This window comes from Vulpes vulpes, chromosome 14 (genome assembly GCF_048418805.1).
Source record: "Vulpes vulpes isolate BD-2025 chromosome 14, VulVul3, whole genome shotgun sequence".
Taxonomy (NCBI): domain Eukaryota; kingdom Metazoa; phylum Chordata; class Mammalia; order Carnivora; family Canidae; genus Vulpes; species Vulpes vulpes.
The window spans coordinates 49,861,324-49,880,814 of NC_132793.1; positions in this window are offsets into that span (position 1 = coordinate 49,861,324).

The window sequence follows — 19,491 nt, forward strand, 5'->3', positions numbered from 1 at the left end:
TTGACCTCGTGGGTCATGAGACTGAGCCCTGCATTAGGCTCCACACTCACGGGGACTCTGCTTGAGATGCTCTCTCTCTCTCTCTCTCTCTCTCTCTCTCTCCTTCTGCCCCTCCCCCCACCGAATGAGTGCATGCTCTCTCTCTAAAATAAATAAATAAATATTTTAAATAATAAAATAGAGTCTATTTTTAACCATTCATAAATTTACAGAGAGTTTCTTTAGGACTTGCAACACTCAGTCTATATCTTTAAGAAACTCTACTTCTAGATGGAAATAAGATTAACACACATGGAACTACCAGCAAAAAAAAGATGACGAATCCATTGTAGTTCATACAATGAGAGCCAGAGTGATAAGCAACAGGCAAAACTTGACATTACAAGACCTATTCAAGTTGTAAATTCGATTATAATTTATTGCACTCAGTATCTTAAAGACTAGCACTTTATGCTCTTCCCAAAGCAGAATCATTCAGAGATGACTTCTTGAATATTAAGGCATTGCCTTCATGGTAAAAATGACTTTCTAAGGTTGAAGAACAAGAGGTAGAAGAGAAAATAATTCAATCACGTATCACTCTCAAAATGACTGTCATCTTTATAATGACAGCATCAACTTCTAGAAACATCAAATATGTTCTTCAAGCAGGGCCTTTGATTCCAACTATCTCTTGTTACCCCTCCATAAGTCTCTATCTGATACACTGGCATCATAGAGATATTTTGTTTGTCTGAACAATGATACGTGGTTCTTGTTCAAAGGTATAAAAGAGGAATGCAGTAGGAATATGGTTGCTTTAATAGCTTCTAGAAGTCACTCGCATGCCTTGGCTCATGATCCTACATCCCTCCCACCTCTCCTTCTATTACTGTATCTCTATTTTTCTAATGCTGACCTTCTGCTTTCTTCTCATAAGAATTCTTGAGATTACACTGATAACCCAGGATAGTCTCCCCACCTCAAGAGCCTTAATTTAATTACATCTGCCAATTTCTTTTGCCATATAAGGTAAGATACTCATGGGCTCCTGGGATTAAATAGACATTTTAAGGTGGGGCGTTATTCAGTTTACCACAATGAGCACCACTAACCATTTATGACCTCTTACTGAAGTTTGTTTCACACATTAGCAACCATTCTGACTTCAATTTTTCTTTGTGAATGTAAGATTGTGTACCCATTTTTTTCCTTTGTAAGTGACTATGTAATGGCAGCATTTTCTAGGATATACACAGGTGACAGCCATCATATCCTTGCAACAGTGGGATAATAAAAATGGGAGAGGTGACAATGTTGGCTAAAGCTTGGGAATAGGGTAACTTGAAAATGGTTTATTAATTAAATGGTGTTTAATTAATAAAATGCTTGGAGATAATTTGTGAATTTCATTTACTAGACTGCACCTGTCCCTCTTTCTATGAATCATTAAGAGGTGACAGTCCATAGGAATACAAAGCCTCTCTTACGGTGAACTGTGTTCATCTGAGGTGACAATTTACTGAGAGAAGAAAAGATTATCAATAATGGTTTTATATTTTTAAAACAATAATTTCCCCTTAGTCCAGACAGAAGCAACATGCTGTGCAAAATTACACATCATGCAGCAACAGCTGAGAAGTCAACATATATCCCTATCAATGCTGCCTCTATAAAAGCCCCCCAAATTACCATATCTAACAATAATTTCTACTTTAATAGAGAGAAAAGGGGACACAGGAAGAAACCAACTTATTCTTACAAATGGTTGGTTTAACACATAGTGAACAAATTGATGTGTAAATTGGCTTTGATGAATGCTTGTGTTAAATGTGGTTATTTATTATGAGTTCCATTACATAAATTGGTTGCAAAATTATAACAAATGTTCTTTATTAATCTTACCTTCTCTGTGGCTAGAGAATGACTCAAGGCAATTATCTTTCATGGACCTCAGCATCATTAGTGCTGATGTGCTGAGGAGGGCAGACAAGTTCTAATAATACACAGAAAAGAGAAACATGCCTTTTCTTTGCTTCTTACATGGAGAGATGTTATTTCTCAATACAGTTTCCTTCATCTCCAATTAAATCCTTCAAGTTGTTAGCTTCTGGTATTTTTGCAGTAACAGCAGCTGTAGGTGTAAGAAATATCTTCCATATTATGTTCTTTATGGTGTGACATTTGAAATTTAAACAGATGGCATAGATTCTGGTCTTAAGGAATTTAGAGTTTGCCTAAGATGGCACAGGTGCTCTCAGGCCACATTTGGCTACTTGGTAGGAGCTTCAAGCATTTGCTCTATGGTCCAGTGACAGATTGCAGAACTGTCTTACTGTTTTCCTCTTCAGCATGGGATATAAATAACTTGAAGATAGTATTTTTTCTGGGAAAGGAAAGAAAGCATTTCTTCCAAGAACATTTTTACAGCCTGACACTCCACCAGAATCAAAGAGTTAAAGAGTTATCCCAGTAGATGACCCGGAGCTACCTTTTAGTTACAAGGAACCATTTTTTTTCTGGTATGAGTTTTTCAGTTCCTTGCTTCTCATCTTCCTCTTCCATATAAGACTGTTGTTGCCTTTTCAGCTCACCTTACATCACAAAGAAGGGGAAAAAAAACCAAAAGGAAAGAAAAAGTATTCATTCTGTTAATTATGTATCTCTAACTGAAGATTGAGGGTGGAGTTAAATGGTGCAGGTGGGAAGGTGCTTATAAATCATGATTACATAAAATAACAAAAATATCAGTGCAAATTTGTCATCTGGAGAAGTCACAATCAGATGGTATGCCTGCATTTTTCATTAATGAATATTTATCGAGCACCAGTGATGTGTGAGCTCCTTAGCTAGGTGCTGGGTGCTCAAGGTTGGGGGCAGGGGGGAGGCAAGAGAGTAAGTCTACTGCTCCAGAAATGCTCACCAGAAAACTGGTACTTGAACATTGTCTCCTCTTGATGCCAATTGTTAATTACTGATATGAATGCTTATAAAATAAGTTAGATTAGGTGTAGCAGTAAAAGAATATCCAGCAAATTAAACAGGAAAGATGTTATTTACTTTTTCTCTCACTGAGGTGAATATCTGCATAGGTAAAGTGCTGTATGAGGCTCCTTTCGTCTTGCTATACTACCAGGTATGGCCTGTTTTCCTAAATTCACTTCGTGGTGCAAGATAGTCACAGTTTCAGATCTCATGTCTGCATCTGAGTCAGCAGAACAAGGAAAAGCAAGGAGAAGTGCATGCTCCCTCCTTTAAGATTATTTGCTGGAAGTTGCACAACTTCCATGTACATAGAATTGGCCAGATCTAGGCATAAGAGAGGCCAGGAAACAGTCTTGATTCCAACTGGTCACATGCCCAGCTAAATATTGTGTGTTCTGGGACTTTCAGTTTCTGCTCAGGATGTAGAACGCTGTAAGGAGCATTGCTTTTGCACTTACAACAATAACAACAGCAGGAGCAGCAAAAACACCACACAATTTGAAAATTCATAACTTTTCTTGAACTCAGCAGAGAAGTTATGATTACCAACTAATGTGAAATCTAAGGAAAACACATCTAACAAGAGTTAAAGACGTGAGTACTTGCTTACCTGGAATAGATGTTATCTGCCACAAGAATTCAACTTAATTCTTTTGTGGATTGCTAAAGGCCAACTGTAGTCTGGCAAAGGTACAGAGAGCCCCTGGATGATACAAGCACAAGAAGAACTTGCATTCATCACAGGATTTTCTGCAAAGGACCTGGTATAATCAAACAAGAGAACTAAAAGTATGTCCCTTATGATGGACATAGGGCACTGGGAAGCACAGGTCATTCTCCCCTATATATTCTATGAAAGAAAGGGCTTAAGCTATTAGAGGGAGAGAGAGAAAACCTGATGCCCTGAGGCACTGATGAAAACCCACTGTTTCTGGGGGAAGAAAATAAAACAAAACCTTATACACTTGAAAGAGGTATGAAAACACCTGCTGGGACCAGACCTGCAGTTGAGAGTTGGAGAAGATAACGGAGAAAGACATACCCCCAAGATTCAGAAACACAGTGTCTGCCTAGGACATTTAAAGAAAACAACAGTGGTCTACTGCTTGAAGAGGGGCGAGAGCATGCAGAGAGACACTCTTGCAGGTAGAGTGCAAAGGGAAGACCCAAAATTGAGGATGGAGCAGGTCATGAACAAAAACCATCTGGAGAGCCAGTCCACATGTTAAATAGAAAGTAGTTCCTAGGGACGCCTGGGTGTCTCAGTGGTTGAGCATCTGCCTTTGGCTCAGGTTGTGACCCTGGGGTCCCAGGATTGAGTCCCCCATCGGGCTCCCCACAGGGTGCCTGCTTCTCCCTCTGCCTCGGTCTCTTCCTCTCTCTGTGTCTCTCATGAATAAATAAACAATAAAAATATTTTAAAATGGGAAAAGAAAGTAGTCCTGAATGATTTGAAGTCTGTGTTGCACTGAGAGTAATCCTAGTGACAATGCCAAAATCCATTTAAACTCATAACAATAATGACCCAACCACTCCCACCACACACACACATACACACACAGACAGACACAGACAAAACAAAGCCTAGCAACGGGAGAGCTGTGTCCATTTCCAAGCATCAGAAGTTCTTACCTCAGGCTCTTCTGTCCTACACAAGATGGCCAGCTTCATCAGCAAAAAACTATGAGGCATGTAAAGCAAACAAAGCAACCTCTGTCAAGAAACAAAGCAATCAAAGAACCAGACTCAGATATGATGCTGATGTTAGAAATACCTATTAGAAAATTTAAAATAAATATCATCAAAATGGCAAAAGCTCTAGAGGAAAAGATGAACAACGTGATGGATCAAATACATAATTCAGCAGAGAGAGAAAAATATAAGAAATACACATAAGTTCTAGATATGAAAAGCAGAGTAACAAAGAATGCATTCAATGGGCTGATCAGAGACAATATAGCTGAGTAGAAAAAACAGTGAACTTGAAGATGAGTCAGAATAAATGGCTTAATCTAAAACACAAGGAAAAGGAAAGAGAGCAAGAGAACACAGAACATAGGAAATATTTGAAGATGTATTTGTTGAAGAATTTCCAAAATGAATGACACACACAAAATGACAGATCCAAGAGTTCAGATGAGAGAATACTAAGCAGAATAAATACAAAAACAAACTAACAAATAAACAAGCAGGCAAACAAACCAAGACACCTCGGATATTATATTCAAAATGCTGAAAATCAAAGACAATGAAAAAAATCTTGAAGGTGACAAGAACTAAAGAATATATTACATATAGAGGGGAAAAATATGTATGAGAATTATAGGTTTCTCATGAGAAAATATTCAAACTGGAAGGAAATGAAGTTACATTTTTTAAGCGACGAAATTAAAAAAATCTTATCAACTTAGAATTCAATATTTAGTTAAAACCTCTTTTTCAAAAGCAAAACAATAAAGATTCCTGAAGCAAAAAAATGAACAAATTAATGGCATGAAGATCGACACTTGAAAGTAGAAGGAATAGGCTACCCAAAAGAACTGAGGTCTCTACAAACAAATGAAATGGACTTGATATACATTAAAATGTAGTTAAAGATCATTTTGTCTTTTTTTTTTTAGATTTTGTATTTATTCATAGAGACAGAGAGAGAGAGAGGCAGAGACACAGGCAGAGGGAGAAGCAGGCTCCATGCAGGGAGCCCGACGTGGGATTCGATCCCGGGTCTCCAGGATCGTGCCCTGGGCCAAAGGCAGGCGCTAAACCGCTGCGCCACCGGGGCTGCCCTTGTCTTATTTTTTAATTGGTCAAAAAAGAGAAACAACTGTCTAAAGCAAACATAATAACAAAGTATTGTGTGTTTACAGCATATATAAAAGTAAAATACATGACAAAATAGCAGATAAAATGAAAGGAAGGAATTGGGAATATACTGTAAGGATGTTTCACTATCGGGAAGTGGGCGATAAATTATCTGATGTATGTTATAAATTCTAGGGCAACCGCTAAAATATTAAAAAGAGGTATAAACAATAAGCAGATAGTGTGATAAAATGGAATAACATTTTTTTTTAAAAAGGCAGAAAAAGAGAAAAGAACACAAAGAACAGATGGAACAAATAGGAAACAGCTAGATAGATGATAGTCTTTAATCCACATATAATAATACATTAAAGGTAAACTGTATAAAGACATCAACTAAAAGATAAAAAATGTTACATCAGATTTAAAAACAAGTTCTAATTATACACTATCTATGGTAAATCCTTTTTAGTTATAAAAACATAGACTGGTTAAAAGTAAAATTTAAAAAAGGAAAAAAGATGTTCCATGTAAATACTAATCAAAAGAAAGCTGGAGTAGGTATATTAATCTCAGCAGTATTGATAATAGCAGCAGAAAGCAGTAATACTCAGAATAAAGAGGTATATTACATGGTGATAAAGGCGTCCATTCTTCAAGAATAGGATATTTACATACCTGATAGCAAAGCTACAAAATAATGAGGCAAAATGTGACGAAACTGAAAGGCAAAAAAGACAAATCCAGAATTATATTTGAATACTTCAACACTTCTCTCTCAGCAGTTGATAGAACAAGGAGACAGAAAATCAGTGAAAATGTAAAACATCTGAAGAACGCTGTCAACAAACTTCACCTGACATTTCTAGAACATTCTACCCAATTATAACAGAATATATATTCTCCTCAGTGCATGTGGAACGTTCTTCAAAATGGGCCATATTCTGCATCATAAAAAAAAAAAAAAACCCCAACAAACTCAAAGAAGTGAAATAAATTGTTCAAGGTATGTTTTCAGACCCTCAAAGAACTAACTAGAAACCAGTAAGAGAAACCTATCTGGGAAATCACAAGATAAATGGAAATTCAACAACTCACTTCTAAACATGAGATAGTACATTGTTATTAAAAGAGGGAAAATGAGATATTGAGTGACAACAAGCAATCTCTTCCAGGTACAGACATGCAAGTACACTGACTGTGGTTGACAAAGTGACCCCACGTTAAGCCATTGGGACAAAAGATTTTAACACAGTTCTTATAAACTGAATGTTGTGTCCTCCAAAATTCGTATGTTGAAGCCACCGGATTTGGAGGTTGGCCCTTTGGGAGGTAATTAGGTTTAGATGAGGTCATGAGTGTGGGGCCCCCAGGATGGGATTCATGTCTTTATATAAAAAGAGAGAGAGAGAGAGAGAGAGACCCTAGAGCAAACCCCATCCCTCTTCTCTTTCTTTCTCTCTCTATTATGTGAGGACACAGTGAGAGGACACCTGTCTGCAAGTAGGAAGTGGGCCATCACCAGGACCCTCAGCCGGAGTCTTGATCTTGGATTTATCAACCTCCAGGAGTATGAGAGACAAATGTCCCTTACAGAAGCCACCCAGTCCACGGTATTGCTCTAGCAGCCTGAAATGTGAAAAGGGCAGTTCACATTCCTGAGTCGGGGGGAGTCACCTCCCCAATTTCATTCAATCCACCAATCGTATTTCTTTTTACCAAGACGCTGAACTTCCCAACCTTTCTTGTGCCTTCTGCTCAACCGACTCATTTTATCAAGATTCTGTTTCCCTCATCTACGTATCCATCTATCCCTCTCCTGCCCCTTCGTGCTGCCTCAGTGCCCTTTGGGGAGGCTAGGGGGTAAGGGGCTAGGGGAACAAATGAAGCAATAGGCTGCCACCCACCTCAGTGGTACCAGCTGGAGAATGCTGCAGCCGCCACTCAGGAATTCCTCTTCCGACAAAGGAGCCCTAAAGACTGAGCAGGAGAGCAGCCAAGGCAATGTGAGCCCTTCCCGGTTCCCTCCCTGCTGGGCGAGTGATGCGTGTGCCACCGGGAACCTACGTGGCAGGCACGGGGCTGCACACAGGCCTCAGTGTACCCTTAGGCATGCGACCTCTGCATGCTTCTTTCATCCACCGCAAGCCCTTCTCCACCTAGTTTACTCCTCTTCACCCCCCAAACTCCTGCAAACCCCCCTCAGTAACTCCTATCCTTTTGTGACTACAGGGCAGCGCCATCTGTACACTTTGATCTTGACTTAATCCCTCAATAAGCAATATAATATCACAATAAATCCCCGCGTGAATAATCCCTAAATTTACATAACATCTTGATGATCAACACACGTTCTTCTGACAAAAACAATCTCACTAGAATTAGATTAGTAGAATTAATCAATAGATCATATATTTTACCGAGAAAGTATCATATTTGCGATATCCCTTCAATATGCTTGGGCATATTTATTTATTCCTTTATTTGGAAGGAGAGGTTATAATTACGTTCTATAATTCCCCTATGATTATCTTGCTGCACGAAGAGTCCTACGTCACAGAAGAGCTCGGGCAGATATTTGGCCAAAAAAGACGTCCTCTCTGCCCTGCGGTGAGGCTGGCGTGGAGCACGGGCCCTAGTGTGCCGTCCCGCACGCTTCGCAGAGTGCCAAGTGGCCCTTTACTGAGGCTCTTGGCAACGATGGGTCCCGATCGGCCCAGGGTCACGGCCCAGCCCCAAGTCAGGTCGCCCACATGGGAAAATCAGAACTGAGGCCGATGTATCGTGTGCTGGGAGTCCTTCTTGCACCCCCTTTTCACCCCAACGATCATCATCCGAGCATTCTCCAGCAGACGATACTGTGTGTCATCTCTTTTTTATTATTTGAGTCATACTGTCCTTTCTTAGGAGATGATAAGCTCAAGGGCAGGGAGGGTCGCTGTTTTCTGTGCTCATCTTGTCCCCAGCCCCCGGCACTTTGGCTCAACAAGTGTCTGTTGCAGGAATGAACGAATGGATGAGTACAGGGTAGGCCGTCTCTCCCTCGGCCTGTGTCACCCCCCCCCCCCCGCCTCCGTACACACACGCACACACACACGGGAGCTTCAGACCCCGCCGATGCACATGCCAGCCGTCCTCCAGCGGCGTTGGCCCCGTGGCCTCCGGGTTCTCGTCCAGCAGGCCCCTGCTCCTTGGCCTCAGCGCAGCAGCAAAGGCCACCCCCTGGCAGGACGGTTTGCTGCAAAACACAGGGAATAAGATGTGGCCCGCAGGGGCTGCTCCACACCCACGGCTCCTGAACACACGAAGGGCGAGGCCACCGCAGCCCCTGGGCCTCACGGGGAGCCGGCAGCCTGCGTCCCACTGGAGGCCCTGTGTGCTGAATGAGGGGTGCTGTGGCCACTTACCCGACACGGGCCACATGCAAGGGGCAGCCGAGTCCTGCCAGTCGGCTGGCTGGCGGGGGACGTGCTCGCGTGGGGCTCTCAGTGAGGAGCAGGACAGTCCACACTGAAGGGAAGCCAGCGCCCCGAGGCCGACAGGCAAGCTGCAGGTGCCCGGGTGCTGTGGGTGCTGCTAGCCCAGCAGGCCCACCCACCCCACCACCGCTCGCTGCTAACCGCGGGGTCCCGTCCACTTCAGGATTCCCCTTGAGGCCTGGAACGAGACACGTTGGGGTGGAAAGGGGGTGCAAGAGGGACTCCCAGCACACGTTATGTCGGCCTTGGTTCTGATTTTCCTGTGTGGGGGACCTGACTGGGGGCTGGGCCGCGACCCTGGGCCAATCGGGACCCATCGTCGCCAAGAGCCCCAGTGACGGGCCACTCTGCGAAGTGTGCGGGATGGCACACTAGGGCCCGTGCTCCACACCGGCTTCACTGTAGGGCAGACAGGACGTCTTTTTTGGCCAAATATCTGGCCGAGCTCTTGTGTGACGTAGGACTCTTCGTGCAGCAAGACGATGCTGAGACCCTGCGACTTATGTCCTTCGATTCTGATCTTTAACAGAGATACGACAGTCGTGGGACGTGGGAGAGGGAAGCAGCAGGGAAGGCCAGGAAGAGGTAACAAAACCCCCCTGGGCTCTGGGAAGGGTCAGGGCAGGCACGGTCCTCTCCAGTTTCTTAATGTTTCCCTAGAGACGGGAGGCTAGAGGCTGCAGGAGCCAGCCTTGCTCACCGGAGGCCTTCTCCCTGGACAGACACGCATACCAAGCAGGACACCAGGTGCTTTTGGGGGGCAGGGGAGGGCGGCAGGTTATCACAGCAGATGCTTATTCTATAGCCGATGCAGACAAGTCTGCCTTGCTCTTTCCTTTCGTTGGCATTTTATTATGAATTTCACTGTGGCGACAGGATGAGCCGGAGCCTCCGAGCGGTGACAGCCAGTGGCCGGTGTGTGTCCAGCGTCAGAGCCTCCCGAGCCCCAGCGGAGGCCTGGCAATCCTGAAACCTGTCGGATACTGGCGTTGATAAAAGATCCCGAGTCCTGCTCGATTTATAGGACACCCAGTCCTGCGAAAGGCTCACCCTGCTGCAAGGCCATGCAACGTGTTCGTGTGCAACTGATGCTGGATTTTCACGCCCGCTGCACTTCGTTTCAGAATTGAATGCATTTGTTAAAACAAACTTTACTTTTATTTCAGCACAAACTTTGCTCTCTAGCGTCCGAGGTTTGTTTCAAAGGAGAATGTTTTCAAACTCACCATCCCGTGGCCCGGGTGTATAGGTTCTTTGCTCAGACACACGCCGATTCAGTCTTCACTGATGTTAGGAAACACAGAGGCCCAGTCTAAACGTATCACAACTTCATAGATGCCCTGAAGGTCTCTTTTGATGTTCCTGACAATGACCACTCTCTCCTGTTGAGACTTCTTCCATCATCCCTCCCTTACTCTTCTCGCTTCCATCATGACTGAGCTCCCATGACCGTCTGTCACTTTCAATGCGATACCGAGCACCCCATATCACTGCCACCCTTAAGACGCCTTGCTTACTCTTGTCCTATCATCACGCATTTGCCTCTGCGTGCCCACCCACACTCTGCGTGCACCGCCTCAACTACCACGACTTGGAAGTCTTAGCTTCTATTTATTTTTATTTTCCTTTAAGAAAACTGTTACTTGCATGGTCTCCAACCCTTTGTACAAGATCTTCCTTCTTCGGGGTAAGGGCCAAGTAGGGAATTGAAGGAGGGTGTCTGCATTTGAACCTTTGACTGAAAGACACAGCGACTTTCGCCCATAGGTGCAGTGCATGAAGCCGGAAAACAATTGTTAAAGCCTACCTCAAGAAGGTTCCGGGTGTCCAGTTGGTGATGGATCACCAGACGTTAACCAGGCCAAGGGAGTCTGACCTGTGGGGACAAGAAGACATTGAACAGAGTGTGAAAGGAACAAGATACAAAACTCAAAACCTCATCAGATGAGCTGGGCCACAGTGTGCTGTCGGGTTTTTATGAACATATAGAAGAGTATGGGGCAGCCCTGGTGGCCCAGCGGGTTAGCGCCACCTTCAGCCCAGGACGGGATCCTGGAGACCCAGGATTGAGTCCCACGTGGGCTCCCTGCGTGGAGCCTGCTTCTCCCTCTGCCTCTCTCTCTCTCTCTCTCTCTCTCTGTCTCTCATGAATCAATAAATAGAATCTAAAAAAAAAAAAAGAAGAGTATGATCCTGGATTGATTTTTTATAGATTTTCATTGATTAATGGAATCTCTCTGTAAAATGAGTGGCAGTAAAATTTAATCTGTCCTTCCTACCTCGATGGAAGGTTAAATGAATGGAATCACCTCGGATCTGTAACCGGGATCTGTAAACATTTAAAAAGAGGGAGGAGAAGGAAGAAAAAGGCCATGACTTTCCCCATTCTACCACCAGCAGCTTTAAAAAGGAAGCTTGTGGGTATATGGCAATCAGACACATAACTAAGAGAAACTTGCCCTTTGCTATTGAGCCCCTCTTTCACAATTCTTTTTTCTGTCCTGTCTTGCTTTCTGTTCTTAATTTTATTTTTTTTAAGGTTTTATTTATTTATTTAAGAAATAGAGAGGATGAGCGGAGAAGGGCAGAAGGAGAGGGAGAGAAGCTGAAGCCGACTGCACACTGAGCACAGAGCCTGATGCAGGGCTCAGCTGCACAAGGGCGAGATGGTGACTTGAGCCCAGACCAGGAGTCGATGCTTAACCTACTGAGCCACCCAGGCGCCCCTTTTTAATTTTCTTTTGAATATGCCTGTGAATTGATGTCCGGATGACTGTGTCCATGTTCTTGTGGCCTGAGAATCTGAGAGAAAAGAAGAAAGCAGTGGATAACGGAGAGGAGAGAGAAAATGATATGATAAAGCAGAAGGTAAGAGGGAACTACTGGAAAGTTTGGAGGCGGCTGACGTTGTGTAGTCTGACTGTGCTTCGCAGACTCTTCCCGCAGGAATCTTCGCCCGCCCTTACTGGGCGGCGCAGGGCGTGTTCGTGAGGAGTGTGCATGAGGGACACTGAGGTCTGTCTGGGCTGAAGACTGCATCTTTTCAGCTGACACCTTTTCAAGAAATGTTGAGGATATGTCTAATGATTCATCCGGTGCTTTGCCCCATTCCAGACCACTCTCGTTTTGAGTCATGGAGAGAAACACTGCCCTTCAGAAGAGCAGAACCAGACTGGTTTGTCCTCTGGCAGCTGTTGAGACCTACAGGGACCCACCCGGTGACTCTGAAAGGGGCTTCCTCCCACCTGCTGCAGCCCAGGGAGGTAGCGGGATCCTAGAAGGCCTCCAGCGGAGCAGGCGCTTGATCTTCAGCCCTGAAGAGGGGCTGCACCAGATGCTGTTTCCTTCTGTACAGGGACCTACTCATTTAAGCAGCAGCCGCCAAATCTAAAGGTTAAAAAAAAAAAAAAGCAGCCATTTTAATATCCAATATTCAATATCTACTTTAATTAAAATGGATATCTATTTAAATTATTTAAAGAAGGTAGCTCTTTGATCATGAGTGCTCATTTCCAAAGACTGTAGACAGCATAACTCAGCCTCCCCAAGTCCTAATTAAAGGTGATAGCCTGAATTAGCATGCGACTACTTGCTATGTTTGTCACATCACTAGCAAAAGTAGTTCCAGCGTTCTTATTTTTTCTTACTTAGATAGACCGCTCCTTCACAGCGGAGAGCCCAAGCTCTCCCTCCCCAAGAAGGGTGGCGGGTCCCTTGGCAGTCTGCAGGATTCCAAAAGGATATGAATGGTGATAATTATTTGGAAGCAATGAAGTAATCACCGTGGTTTCCCAAGCTTTTTAAAACCCTTTCCTATTCTAATGTTTGCTCAAAAACTGATTATTTGATATTTGTTGTCACTTATTTCTAACACGGCTGAATGGTTCTCGGGTAGCTAGGCAGCATTAAAATTTGCAACGTCTTTCCTAATGAACCAATATTTGGGCAATTAAAGGAGGAGCAAAATCAATGAGATTGGTCCCGATTTTTCATTGCCTCCTTGCAATCACACCAACCAGGAAATCAGCTGTCCCTCACGACGCTGTGACGTCAAAGGGTAGGTCTGCGGGGAGAGAGGAATTGCAAGAGGCTAAGTATTTCTCTATAAGGCCTTGAAGCAGCATCCCAGGGTGAGCAGAAGTTCCTGGGATATTCGCTGTGCACACAAGACTCAGAGGACAGGAAGACCTTTTTTTTTTTTTTTCTGTTTTTATGTGGCCCGTGATTTCCAGTCCCCCGCCCAGAGATCAAAGGTTCTTTGTTTCAACTGCCCTGCTCTATGGTTCTTCTGGTAACAAGCCCTGCCCTCTGGCCACAGGGGTGTCACTATGAACCAAGTCAGAGCAACATCTTTCTGGACAGAATGGTTAGCATGAGGATATACTAACAAAGCAAGCCAAATTGGGGAATGTTTTAAATTGTAGTTGCCAGAGAAGTGCCCATTTCTTTCTAATTGGGTGGCTAAAAGGGAGAGAGCCAGGAGTCGCAGAAAGCCACGTTTCTTCTGCTAAAAGGGTTGAAGATTTTAAAAACCTGCAATATGGGGACAGAATCACAATGATGTCCGAGGCCCTCGTTCTAGAGGTCCCAAAGGCCAGCTGCTCCCTGCTGTTTCTGTAGTTTGATTACATAAGCCAATACAGTTCTCTTTTGCTTAAGTAAATTTTAAGTAAATTTCGTTTTTGTCACCTGCAACCAGACTGACCGAAACCATATACATGTATACACACACACACATATATACACACACATATATATACACACATATATAGTTTATATATATTTGACTTCAAATATAAAAGTGTCTCACCCTCCTGCTATATTAAATTTTATTTAAGTTCTCTTTTCTGTAGCACATCAGCTCAGAATGGTATCTTGCTGCAAGTATATCTTGATATTTTTCCCTTGCTTTGTGTTCCTTCTACCTAACTCTGGAGTTGATGCAAGGGGTAAAGACTGTGCCCGATTAGGTAGAGCCTGAGTTTGAAGCACCTACTGAGGAAGAGAACCTTTCCTTTGTTCGTGTAGCAGACACTACCAATGCCTTCCCCATATCCCTCTGACCTTACCGATTGGTATGCTCCAGCCTTTTCTAAATACAAATATCTGCAAGACTGAGCTCCAACTGCCCATTCTGGGGGATCACTTAATAATGCACTCTTTATTGTCTTCCATCCCTCGCATGTGCCCTGTTTCCACTCTCAACCAGTATTTTCTGTACCTTTTAAAAGTAAGCCACTTGCACTTAGATTCTGGTTTTAGTATCTGCTCCTAGGAAAATCCAAACAAAAACAAAATTTAAGAACTAGAAGTAAAGAATTTCTTGTCCAGAGAATGTGGCTTGAGATTCTTAGGTTTGGGATCTGGAGCTTGTATCTCCAAAAATCAAGAATAGTCTTTGCAAAAACTGATGCTGAGTCAACTAGATAGATACATGCAAAAAGAAAAAAAAAAAAAGGAAGCCACACTCCTACTTTTACCATATACGAAAATTGATTCAAAATGGAAGAGTTAAAATTATAAAACTCTTAAAAGAAAACCTAAGCTTAAAGCTATGTGATTCTGGACTAAGCAATGGTTTCTTAGATATGACACCAAAATCACAGACAGCAAATGAAAAATAAATTGGACTTTATCTAAAAATTTTAAAAAGCCTCATGTTTCAAAGGACATCGTCAAGAAAATGAAAAGACAACCCACAGAATGGGAGAAAATATATCCAAACCATACCTTAATATAAGCAACTTTCACTCAGAGTTTAAAATAATTCTTACAACTCAATAAAAACCCCAACTAACCCAGTTTGAAAATGAACAAAGGATTTAATAGATATTTCTCCAAAGATAAATAAATGGTTAATTACTACATGAAAAAATGCTCAAAGTCATTAGTCATTAGGGAAATACAAATCAAAACCATAAAGAGACACCTCGTCATACCCACTTGATGGCTAGTATCAAGAAGACAAACAATAAATGTATTGGTGGAGATGTGGAGAAATTGAAACCCTGACACACTGGTTGGTGGGAATATAAAACGGTGGAGTCACTTTAGAAAATGGTTTGTTGTTTTCCTAAAACGATAAGCATAGAGTTACTGTACGACCCAACAATTCCATTTCCAGGTATATATCTAAGAAAATTATATACACGTGTCCACACAGAAACTTGTGCACCAATGTTCTCAGTACCATTATTTACAATTATCCAACTGATAAATGCATACACATGATGTAGGAGAGGGAACATCCAGTCATATGAAAGGACTGAAATATTGATGCACGCTACAACATGGATAAACCTTGGATATATATAACATGAAAGAAGCCAGACACAAAAGACCCACGTTGTGTGATTCTGTTTATAGTAAATATCCAGAAAAGACTCAGAAAGCAGATTAGTGGTTGCCAGGGGCCAGGGTTGGGGGAAGGCAAATGCCAAGAGACTGCTCATGGGGTTAGATGAAAGCATCAAGTAGTCACAGGAGGAAAAAATAATGTGTAGATGGAGCTCTGAGAATTTAGAATGAAATTATCTTGAAAAATGACTAGCTGCTGATTAGACTTTTTTGGCAGAGAAGCTACATGAATGAATTACATTTCTGGAGAAATTACAAGGCAATTCTGAGGGAAAAGATGTTTATAGCTCTGCAGTCATCTCGTACAACTAGAACTAATCTGAGCAAACCTGGGTTCCAATACTATTGCTGCCATTTAGCAGTTATAGGCAAGTTAGTTGGCTTCTCTAAAATCCAATTTACTAACTTACTCAGTGGCGGTCATCATCTGGACTTGTAGATTTGTTTTGCCATGAATGTTGGGTAACAGATACTAGGTGCCGTCACGTTTGTGTCAGCTGTGCCAAAGTGCTGTTGAATACAGCCAAACTCTCTCTCCCTACAGAGCTCACATTCTGGGGAAGAAGATGGACAAGTAAAGTAAAGAAACAAGACAATTCTACTCTGAGGAAAGTGCCCTAAGGGAAAGTAACAGGATAGGTAGTAATGAGTGAGGATGAGGTGAGGGATGATTTTAGATCAAGTGGTCCAGAAAGGTCTCTCTGAGAAGACGATATTTGAGAAAAGAACAGAAAAAGAAGCAGCCAGCTAAGCAAAGATGTCCGGAAAACTTTAAAAAGGATTTTAAAGACCAATACTATGAGAGAAAAGAGGCAAAGTCATGGAAAAGGAGGGAAAGAAACATATTTAGGAAAGATCAACCTTCCAGATTACACTGTGCGGGGAAGTCATTGGCATTAATGTTGGAAGTAGGCACAGGTTATATGGGTCCATGGCCAAGGTTCACTATGAGGAGCAAATGGGACTCTACATGCTTAGCCTCCATAGCTAGCAAATGGTGCTCATTATTAAGGTACAATAGAGCCACTGCCCACAAACTGGATTTCTCTTCAGGGATGCAGCAGAGAGTGTGGTATGGCTATGACATTCTGCTTCATGTAGGCAACCAGAAATGACCTGATTGCTCTGGCCAGCAGGCTAGTGACCCCTTTCCTCCTTCTGTATTCTCTGTGTACTCCTCCCAGAATACAGACTCCATCAAAAGGGGACAGGCTTCTTAGGAGAGGAGCATGTAGGAAATGCTCTGGCCTCCCTCCTAGCAACTCCATTAGTGGATGTACCTTGTGCCATACTGTGCAAAATGTGTGCTTTCCCTTTTTCAATTAAAATTGATCAGCATGACTAATACTAAAGGGCCCGGTGCTTTAAATCCACTAAGGATTAGCATTTGGGCTGTGTGGGAGGCTGAAACACAGCCATAGAAGCTCTCACACAGAATTGCCCTAGTTACTACAGAAAAAGCCCTAGGAAATGGGATGCAGGGAGCTCAGACAGGAGGCCAATCCACTCCTGTATCATCTCATGTTTCTTGCTGCTACTTGTGATGATGGGCTGCTCTCTCCTAGAGGACCAATTATTCTCTATGAATCTTAAACTGACATGCCAGCAATCCAAAAAGGAAGTACGATCCATTATGGCTCAGACGGTAGGGGAGGGGATGGTGACCCATGTTCATAAATATAAAATGAAAAGTTCCCTTTTCTTTTCTTATGTCCAACATGTTGGAAGAAACTTTGGGGGTCCCAATTCTTTCTAGCTTCTAGCCAAACCTCTCCAAGAGAAGGTTAATTCACTCATTTCTTGCTTTTGCTGAGGCTGTAAGTCAGGATTGGGAATGACTATGCTTGGTTTTATCATCTTTTTTCATTTAACTCTCCATGAACTGCGGGACAACAGAAACAAATGTACCTATTAGTGTGTGTCTGGGGAGACTGGGGATGAAGAATGAGGAAAGAGCCGACAAGGAAGAGGATGTGCTAGTTTAACCCATAAATGCATAAAGAAGTGAAGGTACAAAGCTTGAAAAATCCTTATTCCTTTAAAAAAATGAACCTGAAATAACTCTTCTAGGCTGTATACTGAGTCTAGAACCGAGGCTAGCCAACAGCCTCAGTGGATATTTTACAGGGTGATATCTGAATCATATTAACACCCAAAACTGTCTACATGGCCATAGTTCCTGAGAAATATAGTCTTCTTATAGTCTTGGTTTTGTGCAGCAACATCACAGCGTATCAGAGTGAATTTTACAGATTGGATTTCTAATGTGACTTCAACACGCAACTGTGGTAGTCATATTTTATTATGTTATTAGACGTATATATGAGCATTGTTGGTATAAAGAATATTCAAAAATGTACACATGGATGGAAGTGTTTGATCAAAGGGCTATTTGCAGGCAACAGGTTTAGGTAAATGAAGCTAGAGACAGTCTTCAAAAGTGTTTCTGAAGCTGCTTTCGGCCTCCCTTTCAGAAGAAGCAACCCCAGGACAACGAGAACAAGCTCCACAGTCACAAACGACGAATGGGTTCCATTTTTCCTTAACTGAACGTGGGCCATGGCACGACCCGTGAGCACACGGAGGTAAGTCAGCTCGGGGCTCTATTCAAATTATTAGAAGTATCTCAGCTGATCTGCTGTCATAGCCTCAAAGTGACATTTCTGGTGACTCACATTTGAAACGACTTATGAAAACCATTCCATATGTCAAACTTCATTTCATTCAATTTTCTTCTGGTTGAAAATTGACACTAAAGATGTTTTGTCTTTCAGAGCATCTTCCTGTGGGAGCCAAAGGCCTGATGATGTATAATCCTTCCTGAAGGCTTTATGGCAGGGCTTCACAAAGCAAACATTTTTTCCCCTTATTTTATATCACCCTGACAAACAGAAATGCTGAGCCATTTAATTACAGAGCCAGCCTGACACATCCAGAGAGTCAAATATTCTGGCGGTGTCTAGCTGAAGGGGAAAAATGCGCTGAATTCCCAGAGTTACTTGTCAAGACAATGACACCAAGGAAACCAGTAAATAAGCTGGCAGCCCAACAGCGGTGTTACCGCGTGCCTGAGTGGTCTCTGCGGCCCTGAGTCAGCTCCGTGAGCCCTGCAGGCCGCAGCTCATGATGGGGACACTCTGCTTCAGCTTCAGGCTGAGTAGCCAGGACGCAACGGGCATAAGTCAGAAAGAACAAAGGTCAAGCCACGGGCCCAGAAGTCATGAACTGGTCTGTGCTTTGGAGAAACTTCCAGACCTAGAGCTTGCACTCCTAATCCCAAGATAACAGAAAGAATCTGCACGGACCCAACCGACTGTTTCTTCCTCAGACTCCAAGTATGACCCTCAATCCCCATGACCGTGCATGAGTACTCTAAGATAGCATGTCCGGTAGTGTTTCAAAGCTGGAATACATAACCAAAATGGATCAGGTTACCTTTATTTAAGGTCCTTCCCTCCCCTTTACAACAGTTAATCCCTGTGATAATTTCCAGTCCATTTGATGGTAATAACTAAAGTATGAAAGTTACTCTTTTGAATAGTTTCTGTTTGCATGCTTTAAATTTTTCTCTCTTTTCCCTTCTTCCATCAATCATAGGACAAAAAGAAAAAGAAAAAAAAAGGTGTGCCTTCCATGAGACAAACAGTATTCTAAGCACCAGAATCAAGGGGTAGAAATTGTAGACAAGGTGACTATCTTTCAGGAAGTTACATTCAAGGTGAGGATTGGGGGACAGAAAACAAATACGTAAAAAGAAAATATTTTAAAGGGGTTGTAAGTGCTTGGAATAACTACAGAATGATATAGGATGGTTGTAATGTTCGAGACTTTCTTACGTTGGCCAGGGAAGTTCTCTGACGTGACGACATTTGGACTTGAGACAAGAATG